This window comes from Pongo pygmaeus, chromosome 7 (assembly GCF_028885625.2).
Source record: "Pongo pygmaeus isolate AG05252 chromosome 7, NHGRI_mPonPyg2-v2.0_pri, whole genome shotgun sequence".
NCBI lineage: Eukaryota > Metazoa > Chordata > Mammalia > Primates > Hominidae > Pongo > Pongo pygmaeus.
In genome coordinates, this window is record NC_072380.2 from 155,589,901 (window position 1) to 155,597,705 (window position 7,805).

General features: G+C 58.9%; 1 long non-coding RNA gene across 1 annotated transcript; it reads left to right on the forward strand.

Annotated features, from left to right (window-relative positions):
• The first annotated feature begins 1,581 nt into the window (after positions 1-1,581).
• LOC134740051 (uncharacterized) lies at positions 1,582-4,699 on the forward strand. The gene is made up of 2 exons (XR_010127311.1): positions 1,582-3,537; positions 4,407-4,699. It is a non-coding gene; the product is annotated as an uncharacterized LOC134740051 (long non-coding RNA).
• Positions 4,700-7,805: the final 3,106 nt, after the last annotated feature.

The following is a 7,805-nucleotide window of genomic DNA, read 5'->3' on the forward strand; positions in this document are numbered from 1 at the left end:
TGGCACAGCATCACCCAGAGTGAAGCCAGGGGTCCCTGGAGTGTCCTGAGTCCCCTGCGAAAGGGGCTGTTGTGGGGACACCCCACAGCCCACCAGCTGGCCTTGCCCTCTCCACATCTGCTATGGTGCAAATGTGGCCCCTCCAAACCCCAGGTGTTACCGCCATGACAGGATTGAGAGGTGATGAGTCCGTGAGGCTGCTCTCCTGCGGGACCAAGGCCCTTATGAGGCTCCACGCAGTGCCCCCGCCCTGCCCTCTGCCTTCTGCCATGGGAGGGCGCAGCAGGAAGTCCCTCCCCAGACCAGACCCGGTGCCTAGACCTTGAACTTCCTGCCTCCAGAGCTTCGAGAAATACATCTCTGCTCTTTAGCGATTGCCCAGCCCCAGGAATTTGTCATCAGGGCACAAACGGACCAAGACACCCTCCCAACATCCCTGGTGCCCGGCAGGCCGCAGGAGAGTGGGCAGGGAGGCAGCTCTGCCCTAGGCTCCGGCAGGTGCAGGAATCATGTGTCGGGAAGCCAGGACCGACCACAAGTGTCAGCCTTGGTCTCCCCACCTAGGCAGTGGGGGACAGGACAGGCCTCTGCTCCTCCACCTCAGGCAGGAGAGTCTGACTTTTTTTTTTTTTTTTTTCCCTGAGATGGAGTCTCACTCTGTTGCCCAGGCTGGAGTACAGTGGTGTGATCTTGGTTCACTGCAACCTCTGCCTCCCGGATTCAAGCAATTCTCCTACCTCAGCCTCCTGAGTAGCTGGGATTACAGGCATCCGCCACCACGCCTGGCTAATTTTTGTATTTTTAGTAGAGACAGGGTTTCACCATGTCAGCCAGGCGGGTCTCAAACTCCTGACCTCAAGTGATCTGCCTGCCTTGGTCTCCCAAAGTGCTGGGATTACAGGTGTGAGCCACGGTGCCCAACCGGGAGTCTGACTTTGTCCCCAGCAGAGTCCCAGCATCCTAGAGGTGGGTGCTGTGTGACCTTGGGCAAGGCCCTGCTCCTCTCTGTTCCTGGGGTATAACTACCTGTCCCTCCTGCAGGGAGGTGGAGAGCACTGACTGGGAGGAGGTGCTGGGGCTGCCAGTGCTCCAGAGGATTGGGGGGCCAATTAGGCAGGGACAGCGTGGAGGGGAAGGAGGCTGTGGGAGAACTGGGGACCCGTGGCCCAGCACCCAGCCCACAGCAGAGCCTCAAACCCTTCTCGTCATGTTCCTGGCTCTGGGCCCCAGCTCCCTCTGTCTGAGGCTGTGGGAGACACACACACACACTCACGCACACACACACACCAAATCGCCTTCTCACCAGGGCCCCAGCTGAGCACAACTCCTCCAGCTGGCTGCGCAGCAGAGAAGCCCCGGCTCAGCTCAGAGGGGCTGGGCTTGTTCCCTCCCTCCCCTCCCACAGCGGCTCTTCTGCAGGTGCGGCAGCTAGCAAAGCATGACGCAGGCCACTTACTCACCACCCCACGCCGACTCACCTCCCAGGTACCCAGGCCCTCTTCAGTGGAAGGAGGGCTTTGTGCTTGGGGCTGTACGTCAGCACAGAGCAGCACAGAGCCCCTGACGTGCCAACAACCGTGGGAGGACGTCCTGGGCTGGGCACCTTTGGGGAGCCCTTTCCAGGTGTGGGGGGCAACGGTGTGGGGGAGAGCCTCCCCCTGCCACCCTTCTTCCCCCATGCGCCCTCGTGGGTGGTCGCTGTGAGCTGGAGGGAGACAGTGAGGAGCCTGGAGGCTGGTTTTTTTGTTTTGTTTTGTTTGTTTGTTTTTGAGACAGAGTCTCACTCTGATGCCCAGGCTGCAGTGCAGTGGTGCGATCTTGCGGCCTTCACCTGCTGGGCTCAAGTGATCCTTCCACCTCAGTTTCCCCATGGCCCAGCTGGGACCACAGGTGTGAGTGACCACGCCTGGCTAATTTTTAATTTTTTTTTTTTCGTAGAGATGGAGTCTCATTATGTTGCCCAGGCTGGTCTTGAACTGCTGTGCCCAAGTGATCCGCCCACCCCAGACTCCCAAAGTGCTGGGACTACAGGCATGAGCTTTCGCGCCCAGCCTGAGCCCTGAAGGCTCTTGGCGGGTGGAGCAGCCACTCCAAAGCCTTACTGGAAGGTATTTTACTATGGGAAACTGAGCACAGGCGGAAGCAGGGCCTGGGCTAGGCTCCCTCCGCCCCCGAGTGTGATCGACGCTCCCTGCTTTCTGCTCTAGTGGCCTGTCTCCCCTGCGGCTTCGAGAGAGAACCCACCCCTCACGTCATTCCCTGGCGAAGGCTGTTACGAATCTCTACAAAGTAAAGCCTTTGGAGGGCATGGTCCAGCACCACTGCTGCCCCACTCAAACTGGCGCAAAGCCCCTGTTAGGATTCTCGGTTTTTCCCAACGGACTAAGCTACTCCCTTTTCCAGGGGTTTGTTTCCGCATGGCCTTGGGTTGATTCCCGCTGTCCACCCTCATTCCCCCACTTTGAGGGCACAGCCTGGGGATTGTGCCGGTCCAGCCGGCAGAGCCCCAACCTGGGGAAGCCCACTCGCCCCAGGAGGCTTCCATCACCAGCGTCCGCCCCCACACCCCCAAAACCGGCTGTGTCTGCCCAAGCTGCCACGGCCATCCCAGAATCACACGTGGATGGCTTCATTTCCCACCGGGGCCTGGGGGCCAAGGACGCCTAACTCCTGGAGCGGAGATGGGTTGAGGCCAGAGAGCCCACCTAGGCTGACGGCTCTGGAAACAACACTCATGCTGAGCTGTGGGGACCAAGGGGGTGCCGGGAGAGAACGTGACGCCGGAAACGGAAACGTCCGTGCAGACCAAGGGGGTGCCAGTAGAGAACGCTGACTCCGGAAACGGCCGTGCAGACCAACGGGGTGCCGGGAGAGAACGCTGACACCGGAAACGGAAACGTCCGTGCAGACCAAGGGGGTGCCAGGAGAGAACGCTGACTCCGGAAACGGCCGTGCAGACCAAGGGGGTGCCGGGAGAGAACGCTGACACCGGAAACGGAAACGTCCGTGCGGACCAAGGGGGTGCCAGGAGAGAACGCTGACTCCGGAAACGGCCGTGCAGACCAACGGGGTGCCGGGAGAGAACGCTGACACCGGAAACGTCCAGGCTGTCTGGGGAGGTGAGCTGCTTCACAGGAAGGGTCCCGCAGTGGCCATGACCCCAGTGGCCATGTGGCTGAGGCCCTGGGCAGTGGCTTCGTGACTGAAAGGCCCTGAACCCACCCCGAGGCCCCACAGCTTTTTCTCCACCTCAGAGACTTTCTGGGGCTCAGTCTTGCTGCGGCCCTTGTGGCATTTGGCAAGCAGTGGGTGGACCATGAGTGAGTTAGGAGGCCGAACTGCCCACCTCTGCAATGGATTCCCAGGAGAGCAAACACGGGACCCGCTCCTACAGGCCTCAGCCGCCCTCTGGAATGAGGTGAGAAGACCCTCCGTCACAGGCTGCCCTGAAGAAGGGTGCAGGAGCCCCACACAGCCTGGACCCCAGGGAGCAGAGTCGGAATCCAGACAGCAGGAGAGGAGGGCTCCACACACTAGGTGAGGAACCAGGATCTCAGCTGGCCTGGTCCGAGGGTCATTCAACCTGCAGCCCCACCAAACTGCTCCCCGTCTCAGGGACGCTATCCTCCACCTCTAAAGCGGGGATGCCGGACAAGGCGGGTATGAAGTCAGGGGGAGACTGACAAGGAGCGCATTGTGAACTCTGGTACTGAGATCACCAGGGAGAGGCCTGGCCCCACTTCCTGTGGAGTGGGGAGACCTGGCCCAGTAGGTCCAGGAGGGAGCAGTCACAGCAGGCCAGGCAGTAAGGGCCAGAGTGCCAGATGGACAGGCATATAGGTGCTGAACAGACAGGCAGATGGGTGGATGGACTGACGGGGGATAGGTGGATGGACGGACAGGCAGATGGGTGGATGGACGGACAGGGGGATGGATGGATGGACGGACAGGGGGATGGATGGATGGACGGACAGGCAGATGGGTGGATGGATGGACAGGGGGATAGGTGGATGGACGGATAGGGGAATGGGTGACGGACAGACAGGTAGATGGGTGGACGGATGGACAGGCGGATGGGTGGACAGATGGACGGGGGGATGGGTGGATGGATGGACAGGGGGATGGGTGTATGGACGGATGGGGGATAGGTGGATGGACGGACAGGGGGATGGGTGACGGACAGACAGGTAGATGGGTGGACGGATGGACAGGCGGATGGGTGGACAGACAGACGGGAGGATGGGTGGACGGACGGACAGGGGGATGGGTAGATGGACAGACAGGCCGATGGGTGGACAGACGGACGGGGAGGATGGGTAGACGGACGGACAGGGGAATGGGTGGATGGACAGACAGGCTTCTTCCACTCAGCACTGCTTGGTTTTCAATACTCAAACGGCCTATAGATTTATGTCTACAGCTTCAACACTGGCTCAGCCTGGGGCTTATGGTGGAGCAGGAGACTGGGGATGGAGGACCAGCACCAGCAGAGAAAATGGAGGACAGGGCAGGCCACTTGGCCCCAAGAGACACACAGCAGCTGGAGCAGGTTTACAAACTAGATCTGGGTGACACAACCATCCTTTTTAAAGGTTTTAACGGAATCACAGTGACATTTTGATCCCATTTATGAACCGGGAAGCCAGGCTCACCAGCCCACTGCACCATTTAATGTCAGCAAATAAAATTCAGTCAATAAGAGACCCCCATAAGCCCTTTATCACGGCACAAGGCGGAAGGGGCTCAGCATTGCCCCTCGTGGGAGGAGGCACTTAAGGGCCGTGAACCGGGGCTGGGCAGTGTGGCAGCCACATAACAGTGGGGGGCCCAACCCAGGGCCCAGCCAAGGCAGGTGGCGAGCAGCCAGGGTGAGTGTGTTGGGATCGCATCCGGGAGTATCTACGGAGCACCCACTGTGGAAGGGCCCAGGCCAAGTAGAGGTCAAGGGCGAGGGTCTCCCAGGCTGAGCCTCGTCTGGGGGGAATCTCTGGGCTTCTGAGATTTGCTCTTATGACTCAACCAGCACAAAGAAAGGAGCTGCCAGGGTTCAAGTTTCCTTTCCACAGAGCGAGAGTCTATGTTGCCTCAAGGGTCTGGAGGAAAATGGCCCTGGGTCGTTCCCGGAGAAGACTGAGGCAGGTGGTTGCAGGCTCCTGGCCAGCAGGGCTGGCTGGGCAGGGGAGGCTCTGTCCCTCCAGCTTCTGGCACATGGATGTGCATGTATGCATTGCCACGGTGCATGTATGCATGTACGCTCCCACACATGAGCAGCACACACACAGGGACTGCAGAAGGAGCCCCTCGTGGAAATGGGCACACACCCACATGCTCAAAAAGCCAGGGGCTCCCTCTCAAATCACAAGTAAGGGGGTCTCTGCCCACCACCTCATGAGCACAGGGGGCCACCCAGGCCTTTCCTGGTTTCCTGCTCTGCATCAATGGCGACGCAAGGCTCAGGCCAGGAGCATCCCCTCCGTCAGGCCTCTCCCTTCCCACTGCTGCCTCCTTCCCCATTCTGGGCACCCGCCAGCTCCAAGGCACCCGCAGGGCTGGCCCTGGTACTCCATGGAGGGTCCCCAAGCACAGCTGAAGAAAGGCACAGCCTCACTGCGTGTGGTCAGCTTCCAAGGAAGCCTTGAGAGTAAGGGGACACATGCTTGTCCCGAAACAGCAGCACAGAGACCCCAACTCAGCCTCCTCTGGGCTGCCCCCATCTCTTAGTTCTGACTCAGGGTATCACCCCAGGAGCAGAACATGCATACAAATGAAAGAGGAGCCCATAGTGCGCTGATGACCCCTGCAGATGTGTTGGAGAGGACGATTCAATTAATTAAACGCCATGATTGTTTCATAAACAGAAAGGCTCTTTATTTACTTAATTGTTGAGCTGCAATAAAACAGTTTATTTCAACTTCTGTCCTTTGCAAGCTGTGGATGCAGCCCTGCTCTTACATAAGCGACCCTTATTGGTGGTCCTCTGTGAGGGGCAGGGACCCCACCACAAACAGAAAGCTTGTGTGTAGGCTGAAGGGGTCACGGGGCACGGGAGGGGCACTGGAGGCTGAGGCTTTAGGGCCAGTGAGGAGCAGACCCTGGTTTTAGGAATAAACTGTGATGAGGCCACTGGCAAGGGTGGTGTACAGAAGGCCTGAGACCACTTGCCAGAGGGAGACCCTGGCCCCAGGGTCCCGCAGAGCGGGGGCTGGGCTGAGCCCTGGGGAAGCCAGAGCATTCAGCACCCACGAGAGGCCTCAGAGACCCCCGGTATGCCCCCTATCACACAAGAATCCTCCACGGCCTCCCAGCCGGGGCTCCTCCCTCTTAGAAGCTGCCCTGAACTCTGTCTTACTCCCCTAATCTTGATCCCTAGGGTGGGGGTTTTGAATAATGTCTGTCATTCAGTTCAACAGCAAGGTACGGTGAGAGCTGGCGGCTTCATTTTTGGAACCAGGGAGAGAGAGAGAGAGGTTTATGAGAGTCCTCATGAGACACAGCTCATGATGGAAGTGAGCCTCAGCTGCGGTGAACCCTGTCGCTGAAGAGACAGCCTTCACTCTGGGTCTTGCAGGGGAAAATACAACTCTTTATTAAAATTTATTGCCCTGAAAAATGGGCAGTGTGACTTACTTATTCTGGGTAAAGTGGGTTGCAGGTGGCAGGGCTGAGCCTTGGGAGGGGGCCCCTCTCCACAGGCCAGAGGCCCCTCTGTACAAAAGAGCAGGTGAGCCTGGGGACCTGCCACCTCCCCATGCCTGTTATGGTTGCCACCCTGCCCAGTTCAGGGTGTCTCCTCACCAAGAGTCAGGGTCACGGGAGGATGAACCCAGCTCCTGGTCCCACAGATTTGGGCTCCCCTCTCCCTAGCTGTGTGTCTTCAGCGGCCCCTGCCCGCTGAGCTCAGCCCCCATCTGCAATGAAGAGGTGACAGCAGCTGCCACCACCACCCCCAAGTCCAGGTTTCTCCCCATCCCCAGCCTGGCCAGGCCTTCCTGCCCTTCAGATAGCTGTAAGGATGGCACGGCGTCCAAGCCCAGGGCTCCCTGCCATGGAGCCCACAGAGTCCCTGGCTTCCCTCAGGGACCCCAGGGGAACTGCAGCACCACATGGGCAAGATCTGGGCTTCAGCCACCCCCTTAAGAGAGAGGACCACCTGGCCCACTCATATCTGGGAGGAGGCTGCCAGCCAAGGGAGAGCCTGGGCAGTAGCCTTGGGGAAAGGTGGGCATGTGGCTCTCCCACCCAGGGAAGGGCCAGCATCTGGGCCATCCTTATGGCCCCCAAAGCCCTGGACACCTCCCCTGCCCTCTGCAGGCAGCAAAGCCTTTGGCGTCTGGGACCTGGGCAGGAGGAAGAGAACTGGGTGTGAGAAGGGGAGGCTGGTGGAATGGGGGCATCTGCTCAAGGCTCATCCCAGGACCTCAGAAGGGAATTGGGGAGAAAACAGTTCCTTGTGAGGCAGCCCCTTTCCACTGGTCCTGCAGCTGCACATCAGACTCAGCCTCTGCCTGCCCCTCCCTGTGTCCAGCAGAGCTGACCTCTGAGCCAAGCCTGCAGTCAGCTTGTCTAGGGTGACGATGAGGCTATGTGAGGGTGCCAGTGGCTCCTGTCAACCTTAAAAATATGAGGAAATATGGAATATGGTTAAATGTACTTTATTTGCACACAATGCTTGAGAAAGGCCACCTGGGTACACAGATTCTAAAGAATGGAAGTTGGTGCTCCCAAGTGGAGAGGTTTAGGGGTCATTTATATAGATAAAGTTTGAGAAGCTTAGTGGGGCTTCAACACTGTCCACACAGCCCAGC